Below are 13,277 nucleotides of genomic sequence, written 5' to 3' on the forward strand. Positions count from 1 at the left end.
ACACTGGCGCATGATAAGGGGGCAGGGGGTTGGGGGTTGGGGGTCGGGGGGGCTTACGCAGCACCCCGGCCCACGGCACCTAGTTACGGCCGGCTGCCCAGGCTTCAGGTCCAGAGGGCTGATCAATCATGTGTGCCTGGAGTTTAGACTAGGACAGTGTCTTGTGAAACAGCATGTAGTCACTGTGTTTTTACTACTCAAGCCCTATAGAAGTAGACAGTAGTAGTACTGTACTTATATCATGGGTTGTGAGCTTGTAAGCTATTTGTTTGAACAAATATTTTTAAAAAAAGGATCTGGATATGTTAAAACTGCCCAAAATAGGGATGCCTATTGCCCAGGTTTAAAGTGGTGAATGTTTCACTTCAGTTTTCTTTGCTTAATCTAGAGAGACATTGAGCTTAATTTTGGAATATTATTGTTATATCATCATAACATCTTGCAATATCCTCACGGCCCCCAGACCACAGGTTTGAGAATCGCTGCTGTAGATGGGTGTTACATAAAACAGCATGACAGGAGAGCATTGTGCATTATTTTTGTAGACTTCTCAACGGAGGTTATTCCACTGTCCTTCAGCCTGTCTTCAGCATACTGCAGATTGAAAAATATTCTGGCCACAGAAGAGCACCGGTAGTCATGGCTTCCGTGAATGCAATCCAGCCATTCTGTGACTAAGAATAGGTCTTTGGTGAAACTGATAGCAACAGAGGTGGAGAAGTAGAGATTGTACTTATTTGTGTCCATAATCAATAGATTAGGTCTATCGAGCATGACCATACGCCCAGTGACAGACTGTGCAATAACTCACTTAACTGGACTGTTAGTAGACCATTAAACCTCTACTATAGTATTATAACGTTAGACCATGGGTTGGGGGGGGGGGGCAAATCTTTGTTTGATAGGGACCTTTTATTTACCCGAGCATCCAGAGTTTCTGAAATAAAAATAAGGAAATCGAAACATTTTCAAAAATAATTCAAATTTTTTCCCCCAAAAAACAATAACAGTTACATAAAATCTCTATAGTCTAAAGCAGTGGTTCTCAAACGTTTTTGTGCCAAGGACCCCCAAATAGACACTTATTAGCCCGCGGACCCCTTTTGAAAAGATAAGCCAGGGACCCTCATAATAGAAGATTTGTACGGCTCTCTAGCAGTGATTTTCAACCATTTTAATTTCAAGGACCCCCAGTTTGACATGTATTAGGGCTACGGACCCCCATTTAATGGCATGTATGTCTCTGGGACCCCAATTTATGTTGTAAAAATCAATGTTAATTTAACTCTGAGAGTGTACAAATGGAACCAAATGGACCCGTTAGGGTCCATTTGGTTCCATTTGTACACTCTCAGAGTTACAGACCCATAAGGGTCCATTTGGTCCCTGTCCATCATTTAGCTGGGGACCCCCTGGAACCCCCTTAAGTACCCCTGGGGGTCCTTGGACCCCACTTTGAGAACCAATGGTCTAAAGTATCTAGCCAGTAGCCAGAGTGTTAAAGGGTACCATCTAAGGCAGGGCAAGGGTAAGGAACCATTTCAAGCATGTGATCTACCGTAGCTTAATATTCTTCATTTCTTTAGTTGTGTATCTTTTAGCCAGGGTCAGACTGCAGAACCCCTCATTCCCCTCACCAAAGAAAGACAGAGAAAGTAGAATACGGGCCATTAGGAATAGGCCAAGCCAATCATATGAATCAATACACTCACAAAAAAAAGACATCAGCCACAACAAAGACATAGTGTAGATTCACATCCTCCCCCTAAAGGACCACTTCACACCATGCACACAATGCACTGCAGATTCACCAGTTTTACTTAAGTAAAAGTATCAATACTGCAATGTAGAAGTACTCCGTTACAAGTAAATGTCCGGAATTAAAAAAATACTTGAGTAAAAGTATTGGTATCAAAATGTACTTATAGTACCAAAAGAAAAAGTACTACAACATTTGAAAATAGCCGATCTACAAGCTCACAACGCGTCACATCGCGGCGCGTTGTAGATCAGCTATTTTCAAACAGCCTAGGTATAAAATAGGGCTTAAGTGATTAATGTATGTTTTATGATATAACAATTTATATCTGCAAAGTAACTAGTAACTAAAGTTTTCCAATTATTGTAGTGGAGTAAAAGTACAATCTTTGCCTCTGAGATGTAGTGGAGTAGAAGTAGAAGTATTGAAAATTGGAAATACTCCAGTAAAGTAAAAGTACCTTAAAATTGTACTTAAGTACAGTGCTTGAGTAAATGTACTACTGTACTTTACACCACTGCTGAACACATTTTGCTTCCACTCAGTCACCGGGTCCAAAATACAGCAACAGATGGAATCACAATAGGAACATTGTATACAGCATACAACACAAGCAACAGCAAAAGAAAAAGAAAAAAAAACAAGGTTCCTACCATGAGCCGTCTTCTACGCGACTACATCAGTTGTGTAAGTGATGGCCAGGGTCAAACTTTGGAACGCCCACGTAGGTATAGGTGTAGAATACTTCAGATACTTCTGCAGGGCGGTGTTCAGGGTCCGGCATTCATACTCTTCACTGTTGCCGTCTGGGGTCACCACCTTGGTTCTTGTACCCGTGTACATGGCTCCTATGGCCCAGAGAGTACGTGGAGAGGGACACCAGAAGCCTTGATTATCTAAAAGAAAGAAAGAATTAATAGATAAATAAATAAATAAATAAATGGTAAATGGTGCATGTGAAAAGGCTCGAACGGCCAAGGCTCCAAAAAAGTTGACGAGTCCACCAATGCAGGTTTTTGCATTTTATTTACCTCAGAATGTGCATAATTATTCACAGTGCAGGCCCGGGCAAAAATTCTAAATAAATAAGACTGGCCAAAACAAAGCTCCAAATAACAGAATTTAGGGGCAGCAGTGGCTCCCTACCTTAAGGTACCTTAAGTACCAAGAGTAGAAACTCACATTTTACAAGTTTTCAAATATATAAAATGTATTAAAATCTTCTGAGGCCTGGACGGCTGGCATAGCGGTCCGGGCACCTATTGGCTGCTAAAGCGTGTCGCGGGTTCAAATCCCGATCCCGACGACCTTTACTGCGTGTCACTCCCCATCTCTCTCTCCCCAACTAAAGAAAACTTTTTTAAAAAAGAGTAAAGGTCATTACACACCGGCGATTATGAGAATATACGCAAAATTCGGACTCGGTCCGAATAAATAAAAGATGCCTTTTCGCTCCGCGAAACTGATGTGGAAGCTTGCATTGACTTTAAAAAAAAAAAACGTATTATTCGCATGAAAAAAACGCCCCCGGTGTGTAAGGACTTTTTATTTATTTTTTATATATAATTTTTATCCCTCGATTTTGTAACCCTTTTTTTCACCCGGTGCCAATTTGCTAAGTGATCCTGGGCACTACACTCCCCCCACCAGCCTAGGGAGGCCAGGGCCGAGCTCATGCCTCCTTCAATGCATGAGAGCCAAATGACCTTCTTGTCACCTGACAGGGGGGAGTTTCCCTGGTTGGACGTAGCGCGTGGAAGGAACACGTTATTCCAACCAGTTCCCTTCCCCTCCATCAGGCGCCCCGTCTGGTCAGGGGGAGGCAGTATAGTGACCAGGATTACTACATGTTTTTGTGAGAGTATTAACTACCCTAGGGGACACAGGGAGAACATGCAAACTCCACAGAGTAGGCCCTTTCGCCAACCCAACCTAGGGTATGGGCGCTGGTGACGCGGAGGAGAAGACACACCCCCAGTGCCCACAGTGTCCCCGGCAGGAAATACTCCAGTAAGTAAAAGTACCTCAAAATTGCACTACTGTAAAGTACAGTACTTGAGTAAATGTACATACTTTCCAACACTGCTCTATGCTAAACAAACAGCTAGCTCTAGCTAGCTCACCTGCTGGAGAATTCCACTCAGGTCCTCAAATTAACATCAATGGTCAACAGGTGTGGCTAGATTAGGCAGTTCTCTCTCCCTGGCAATTCCAACCAATTTTTTTTTTTTTTTTACTGTGTTCTACCTTCTCGGTTTTTCACTCTCTGTGGCAACACAGAGGATGGTTTCTTGTTTACAAACATTAGTGGGTGTGTGCGCATTCAGGGTGCAAAACCACTTTAAAAGAAACACGCACAGCTGAGATTAATAAACAGTTTGATGAGAGTCAGCTAAGCTGCAGTATGTGATGGTGTTCATGTTACCTCAAGTGTCTCAAACTAAAGATATTAAGACCTTTATTGCTAGAAGGATGCATTCCAGATGATGTAAAGAGTGCTGCGTTCATCCCAAACAAAAACTGTTCATTAATTGCAATATACAGTACAGTATAACATACTGTACATGGGCATACGTGCACATGCAACAGCCACCCCGGTGAATGGCAACGAGCCAACGACATGCACAATACCGTCAGCACAGCACATAAGTCACATTTCTTTGACATAAGACTTTCAGAGGTCTTTTAACTCCAGTTGGTTGCCTAGCTAACTTCAGCTAATGTAGCTAATGTATGGTTCTAGCTACTGTATAACACTGTAGCGTTTTACTGCATCAACAGTATACAGCATTTGCTCTTCACAGTAACATTGTTGCTGTCGGTCAGAAACCTTGTTATCTCCATATTTCTTCTTTTCTTTCCTCCATAAATTAATGACCTCTTTTTTACATTTCTGATCATGAACTTGAATGAGCTTTCTCCGCTCATAAGCTTGTCATGGCTTCAAGCTCTGCAATTTGTCTCTGCATGGTTTCTTTCCACCACAAAAGGCTTTTGAACCTATGTCATTTTTTTCCAGTACTTTGAATAGTTTACCTGACAGGTGTCTCGCCTCCACTGCTCGCAAAGTGCTTCCAAACATTGTATGGCCTTGATTGAGCAATTTGACCTGCTGTGGTGTATTGTATGGCCTTAATTGAGCAATTTCACCCCAAATTGCTCAGGGCCGCAATGAGGCTTTGATTTGAAGTGCCCGCCTGAAACCTGCTGCTTCTGAGGAGTGTCCACCAGTGTTGCCAGATTTTTGAGAGAGAGATAAGCAAACAGGTACTCATTTTTTTTGACTTGATTAAAAGTATCAATACTGCAGTGTAGAAATACTGTTGCAAGTAAAAGTCCGGTAATCAAATTTACTTGAGTAAAAGTACAAAAGTATTGGCATCAAAAGATACTTAAAGTACCAAAAGTAAAAGTACTCATTGTGCAGAATGTACTGTTTCACAAGTCTTATCATATGTCTAAAATGTATATAAAATATTTTGAAAATAGCAGATCTACAAGCTCACGACAAAATCTACAAAGTAACTAGAAACTCGTTTTCAAATAATTGTAGAGCAAAAGTACAATATGTGTCTCTGAGATGCAGTGGAGTAGAAGTAAAAGTGTAGGAAATTGGAAATACTCCAGTAAAGTAAAAGTACAGTAAGTACAGTATAAGTATAAATTTACATAGTTAATAACACCACGGCAGGTCTATGATAACAAGCCCAAAAGAAGCGACTATGCGACACCCCATGAGCACTTTAAACCTACCTGTATATATGTTACAGGGAAATTGGAGAAGGAGCGCTCGTTTTCACCGCGCCCCAGGCAATTCTGTAGAACCAACACTAGACCCAACCCTCCTCGCCTGGCTTCCCTCCCCGAACACAAGCCAATTGTGTTTGCATACACGCCCGACAAAGTTGGATGTAGGCCTACCATGGTGGATTTGAACCTACAACCTCCGTGGTGGTGGGCAGGGGACTTTACCACTGCACCACCCACAGTAATATCATATTGTATAGGGCTATGTTGCAGCCGAGTGGTGAGGTTATAAATAAAAATGTGTTCTTCCAGCCATTCAAAGTAAAGAAGTAATATAATGAGGAGTAAACAAACAACTTCATTAACTCATTAAAATGACGTTAAGAAAATACAAGTCTATACGCATGAAACAAAAACAACTCAATTTGATTGGGCTGCACTTTTGGGCAGGATGTTCCAGGGCCACACAATAAAATCCTTACTGTTAATCTGTGCATTTGTGACTCAGAGAGAGCACAAGATGTTTACATGTGTGCACTCAGAGTTAAATGGGCACTGAGGATTTTACTGTGTGGAGAGTCCTGAAGGAAAAGGACTGATGGTGTTTTGTGTTTACCCATACAGTATGAAGCCCAAACAATAACATGATGAAGAGCCTTCCCTGTAAATGCTCTTGTCTCACACTTTACTTCGACAATTAAACAAAAGATGATTATTTTCAGGGGAGGCAGAACAATGTGTAATCGTAACCACTTCATTCAGCACTCTGTGACCACTGACAAACTAATCTAGCTAACACAAAAGGGTAGCCTAAGTCAGTGGTTCTCAAACTTTTTCATGTCAAGGACCCCCAAATTGACACTTATTAGCCCGCGGACCCCCATTTGAAAAGACAAGCCAGGGACTCCCCACAAGAGAAGATTTTTTACAGCTCTAGCAGTGATTTTTCAACCATTTTAATTTCAAGGACCCCCAGTTTGACATGCGTTAGGGCTACAAACCGCCATTTAATGGCATTTCTATCTCTGGGACCCCAATTCATATCGTAAAATCAATGTTAATTTAACTCTGAGTGTGTACAAATGGAACCAAATGGACCCGTTAGGGTCCATTTGGTTCCATTTGTACACACTCAGAGTTAAATGGACCCGTTAGGGTCATTTGGACCCAAATGGACCCGTTAGGGTCCATTTGGTTCCATTTGTACACACTCAGAGTTACAGACCCATAAGGGTCCATTTGGTCCCTGTCCATCATTTAGCTGGGGACCCCCTGGAACCCCCTCAAGTACCCCTGGGGGTCCCCGGACCCCACTTTGAGAACCAATGGCCTAAGTGATATTTTTGGTTAGAACGATAACGTTTTTTTGTTAAAAGGTTAAAGGTCTATATTCTGATAGAAATTGCTTTAGAGTGTGTGTTCAGTAACAGGGGTCTCCCCGTCTCTCCAGCTCTTTAACAAACAGAAAATACAATTTCAGGTGGGTCGCCAATTTCAGCCAAAATCGGAGTACTTCCACTACCACTGACTGCTCAAAAGAACTCAGACCCCTCTGAAGCAAATTATACTGCAGGCTACTCTGAGGTCACTCTGAGTACAGTTCACGTATAGTCCATGTTCCTGTGCATTCTGAACATAAAGCACTCCAGGTGCACTTCATCCATTGCTATTGTATTTTATCCCTCTATAGCAGGGGTCTTCAACGTTTTCAGGCCAAGGACCCCCTAGCTGAGAGAGAGATGAAGCAGGGACCCCCCCCTATATTATATAAAATTGCGTTTCAGATTGAACCTTTTTTTTTTACTTGGTCTGCTCTTTTTTCCCTCTACACCTATACCTCTTTGCCAAAAATAGCAGATCTGCTATTTTTGGCTAAAGTTCTCCTCAGAAAAGGGATGTTAGGGTGGTTAAGGTAAAAAAAACATATCACACAAAGATTTGGCGGACCCCCTGCAGTAACTCTGAGGACCCCCTAGGGGTCCCGGACCCCCTGTTGAAGACCCCTGCTCTATAGGCTTTCCGCTTTTGCCAACCATAAAAATCAAGAATCAAGGTTTTTCTTTTTGTGTCACTCACCCATGTAGGCACAAGCAATGAAATGTTGGTGCGGTATGCACGCAAGACAAAACAACAAGAAAAACAAGACAAGATAAAAGATAGGGGAGGAAAAAAAGAAATATAGCGTGAACACAAAGAAGATTGAGGCCCCATCGGAGCTGAAGTTGACCAGAAAGAGAACTGAGTCCTCCTTCAAATGAACTGACAATGTGAATGCAAAAAGAACTCAGTGTCTGTTTATCCACTTGAGCATTATACGTGAAAACACATGCTCATTATTTACAGCCCTTATCTGACCCTTGATAATCAGCGCCGCTGTTGGGTCACGCAAGCCTTTCATCACTGAAGGCACAGTCAATTTATGCTTAGCATGGCAGACGGTCTCCCATAGCTTCGCTTAGAAGGCAGCATGTACAGTAATTGTTCTGAAAAATGGTAAATGAAAAGAGTCACACTATGCATCGGGAAAAAATGTTCAGAAGGAATTGCCAGCACTCACCGGGGTGCGGAATCTAATGGCCAGAAACAAGCAGAGTGCATTCAAATTAGCATTTATAGGAAATACCCCAACATAATTTCTCCATTTAACTCTTAATGGCTTTACAGTTTATATACCCTGAAAACATAGAACATACATCATGACTCACTATCCACGGGGGACTTTAATAATTATCATTAATACAAATTGTATGTTCACATATCATGATGTTAAGCTCTCTTTTGGTTTTACTGAGATACTTCCCACTTAGACAAACTAATACATAGAATACATTTCATGTTATGATAAAGATATTGTTCTCTTATAACCACTTAAACTCTACAGACCCCTTGGTCCCCTCCTGTTTTTCCCTCTACAACAAATCTCTTTGCAGAAAATAGCCAAGCTACAAGCTCACAATGTGTGACGCATTGTGATCTTGTAGATCTGAGGTTGTATCTGAGCTTTTTTTTTTTTTGAGTGGCCAATTATTTTTACCCCCTTTTTCTCCCCAATTTAGTCGTTACGCCAATGAATTCCTCCCCACACACATTTCTGTTATACATATTGTTTCGGGCTGCGCTGGTTTCAGTACATTCAACCTCCTCTTGTGTGTTGGCTAGTGAGGCGCGTCTTAGCGAGACCTGACAGAATGGGTTTCATTTGGTGCCGGCCTGCGCGCGCATACTGGTTCTTATCAGTGTGACGTCGTCTGTTAAGGGGTCTATACTACTCACTCCTCCCGCCCAGCACTCCCTGCTGACAGGTGCCGCCCCAGCCTGTAGGAGTACCGTACGTGCAATGACCGATATCACCCTCCCCCGAACACTGGCCAATTGTGTTCGCATGGACCCCAGATAAAGCCGGATGCACCACGGTGGATTCGAACCCACAACCTCCGTGGTGGTGGGCAGGAACTTTACCACCGCACCACCCGAGCGTCGTAGATCTTCTGTTTTAACATTAGACAAGGGGGTTCATGCGGTTAATGCTGATTGTCTCACTATCACTATCTGTCTCACTATTTGTCACCATTATATAGGATAATAGTAGGTTCACATGGCAGAAACTGTCAGGCACCTTACCTTTCATCCTGGCCTCAAAGCTCAAACTGCCTGCTGCCTAAGCTCGTGACTACTGAATATGCTGTTATTTAACCATTCTATCACCCTAAATGGATCTAACTCAAGGGGATGTGCTTACAGCAAAGGAATCCAGCATGCAATATTACACTCATTCCCTCTGAATGACTGGAATGCATTATGCAGTGTACATGAGCAGTGGTTCTGTGTAACCATAGAAACTGCAGAAGGAAATAAGCAAGGAGTGGCATTGTTCAAAGCACACTTCCGTCTTCACAGCTCCCTCTTTGACACAGGATCACACAGCATTACTATGAATGTAAATGTCCATTCTATACGTATCTATGTAATTCTATGGTTCCATCTGACCCAGAACCTTCCGTCACCTGAAACTGGCAAGTGAAACTGGCAAGTGAAGTTCACCTCCTGAGCAAGGCCCAAATGAGGTTCTGAGAACCTTATCTGAAATCAAGTCGTGGCATATGGAAACAAATCCAGAAACGTGTGAAATACGTTGCCAACTTTCACTTGTAGTTGAATAATATGACCTCTATCTATACTTTGACTCAAGTGCTGTGGTTGAGTACTTGGTCCACCACTGCTGCTACAGTATGTGATGCAGTTGTTTACCCACCCTGCAAGTGTCATTCAACTGGGCTCATGTCCCAAAGCAAATTCTTAAATAATTAATCATTCATGGGTAACAATGTTATAATGCCACTGTCATTGTGTAATTTGGACTATTTGCAGCTGTATCCCTGTCTAATTTGGGTACCAAAAGCACATGGAGTATTTGGATCAGTTGTGTTGAAGTTGCACTTTCAGTTGTGTTTTCCTCGGTGCCCTTCTCCCACTCTTTGATTAGTCTGATTCATACTTCATCGTACAACGTTGCTGCAGGCCGGAAACAGCAGATCTGACCTCAAGAGGCGGAGATGACCTCAAGAGGCGGCTGTTGGCGGCTACAGTAGAATCAGTACTGCTACCGGGGTAGAGACAAGGATGCTCACAGTACAGCTGGAAAAGGCCCTGGATGACGTCTGCACAAGAACGCTACCAGTGGCACTTGATGTCACATTCCATATCAGGAACGTGGGCCTCTACGGGGGCCTCCCGCAGGTCACGGGCAAGGTCAGGAAGAGAGAAGGATGAGGCTGGCTGGGACACCCGCAGGCGCGCGGGAAGTACTTAATAACCAGGGGGGCTGAGCGTCGGGGGAATCCGCTTGACGCATGCACGCGCGCTGCGCGTGCGTGCATGCGTCCCGTCCGCGTGCGATTTTTTTGCGGGTTCGGGTCGAAAAATGTGCGGGTTTGGGTGGGTTTTGGCACTTTATTTCCTTTACTTTATTTCGGTTTTAGGGTTAGGGTTAGGGTTAGGTTAGGGTTACGTCATTTAATTATTTTAATTAAATTTAAATGTAATAAAAAAACATTTTTTTAAATCCCTTCCAATAACCAGGGGGGCTGCAGCCCCCGTAGCCCCCCCCTTCCCGCGCCACTGGACACCCGGAACTGATGGCGAGCCAACTCCAGAATACTGTGGGAGCCAATCCAAGGCACAGCTAGGAGGGGAAGTGAGTCCACCTACATGGGTACACTGCAGCGTGACAGCAGAGCCAGCAACACTGCAGAGCTCCGGACCCTGATGCCGGATAGGAGTGAGTGGAGGGCTGCGATCCAGGAGTCCCGAGTTGGCGTCGGCTAGTCCGCACCCTCACGTCGCATCGCAACACCGATCTACAAGCTCACAAAGCATAGTATTGTGACACGTTGTGAGCTTGTAGATCTGCCACTTTCGCTTTTCGTTTATTAAAACATTATTAATAGAATAAAACGAGATGCCCAAAATAGGGACACCAGGTTGAAAGTGGTTAAAAAAACATATATATTTTTAGGGTATAAAATGTGTATGTAATTTGTCTTTGTATTGGAAAATGAGTCTCGTAACTTTTTGCATAGTTGTATGCAGTATATTGCCATAATAATGTGTGGTTGTCCCAAAATCCCAGCAAGGCACACCTGGACTTGTCCCATGACCCACCAGTGTGCCTTGGCACGCCGTTTGAGAACCACTGCGCCAGAACATATGGGGCAACATTTTTGGACAAAAAGGGGGTGAGTGAGTGCGGGATGTTTTATAATGCTGCGAGTATGACCTTGGCTACGCGCTGCACAATGATCCTTCTCTGCTGACACTAGACCGTGGGCTTCTGGATGTTCTTGCCAGCCTTTTTCACAAAGAGGGTCTCTCCTGTGGTAGAGTGATTACAATGTCTCTCAAGGTGTCCTTTTGTCAACAACATCCATCCGTCTCCTGAAAATTGTCTTTGAAACCTTTCCTGTCAGTTTCAGCAAACATGAAAGTTGTAAGGTGGGGAGGTATTGACGAAAACCGAACGCCGTAAATAGTATTGATGGATCTATAGGGGGTTTGCTGGAAAAATGGGTCAGGGTTTTTCGCTGCTTGACACACATTACATTACGCTATTTGGAATGAATAAATTGTGTTCCAAATGTGTATTTCGTGAAATATGAACCAGCATGATAAAAAATATATAATCATGGCACACTTTACACTCTTTTGTTAATAGGGACTCTTTTCTCATCTTCAGTGCTCCAACTGTCTGGCTATGCAAATAGATTAGCAGTGGTTTGGCAGAAGAAAACACTTTTCAGATCTACGCGACTATCTTTGTTCTAAAACTACAGGGTGGGCAGCTGTTAACATTTTAACTTCTCAGATTGATGAAGGAATAAGAAATGGGATTTTAACTCAAATCTACTGGTGCCAACTAACTTAAAAAAAAGGGGGAAAGAAATTCGCCCTCAGGCCACAATTGTTTTAATATGTCTTGTTTGATTCAAATGTTGGTGTAGCACAGACGTTCTCAAATTGGGGTCCAGGGACCCTTTGGTGTTCCAAATGGACCCTTACAAGTCTGTAACTCAGAGTTGGGGGGGGGGGGGGGTCCTTGATATTAAAAAGTATGAGAAACACTGGTGTAGCACATTAGCCATTCATGTCATGAGGCAGCAAAGCAGGTGGAGCCAAATGCAGAGACAGTGACACTTGATTTTGGTCCTTAATTTGGAGTTCAGAACATGCTGGCAAGAAACTGGGAACAAAAGGCTCAGGAACACTGTAAACTGGGACTAGCTGAGGCTGACACACTGGAACATTAGATAATAACATTAGACAATCTGACTATAAACTAAAGGAGCAGACAGGTGTGTATATATAGCATACACTTGGGACTAATCACAGGACGAGGCACAGCTGGGAGCGGGCACTGGTTAGGGACCAGAATTAGCTGAGAAACAAGGATTGGACGCAAGATTACTAGGGGGGTGGGGTGACAGGACAAGGCTGACCAAGGCAGGTGAGTAGGGCAAGGCAGGCTGGGGGAGGGGTGCAAGAACAACATGGAAATAGAAAACCCAGTGCACAATTCTCAAAAGTCCCCCCAAATAAAAACTGTTCCATAATTCAAACAGAAATCTTGCCCAAATATAATCAATCTCAATTGAACTGAGACAGAACGTGAAATATCACACAGTGTGGCAATTTACAAGAACCAAAACAAGACTGGACATGTGTTGTGTGAGTGGTCAGAGGAGAGAAGAGAGATGGAGAAAGAGAGATAGAGAGCGAGGAGAGAGACAGACAGACAGACAGACAGACAGACAGACAACCCGTTCATTTACTGCATGGGTAAGCTGTTAACAACTATAAATGTATCAATTTAAGCATACATTGCGTTTCCGGAGATGTATTTTGAGCTGACAAAGTGTGAAAATCCTTGTCGAGACTGACATGGACTGAAGTATGATTTCTTACAACTTTTTCATTAGAACAGTTTCCATGAACACATACTTGATACATAATATGCTGTAGTTCCAAAACACTTTGGTAAATCTAAGCAAGTGATATCTAATTTAGCTCTGATCCCTGACTTTAATCACATGAACACTAGCGTTTGTAGTCTGTTCTGGAAATGTGGTGATGCGTCGCAACATGATTTGGCGTTGAGGGAAAAAAGGAGTGGATCAAGTGGATATACAAAATAGAAAATGCAAAACAAAAAAGCTTCCATCATCCCACTAGTTCCAGTGTCCGGTCGGCAAGTTGTTGCCCATTTAAGTAGGCTATT

This window comes from Gymnoscopelus microlampas, assembly GCF_963454915.1.
Source record: "Gymnoscopelus microlampas genome assembly, chromosome: 8".
Taxonomy (NCBI): Eukaryota; Metazoa; Chordata; class Actinopteri; order Myctophiformes; family Myctophidae; genus Gymnoscopelus; species Gymnoscopelus microlampas.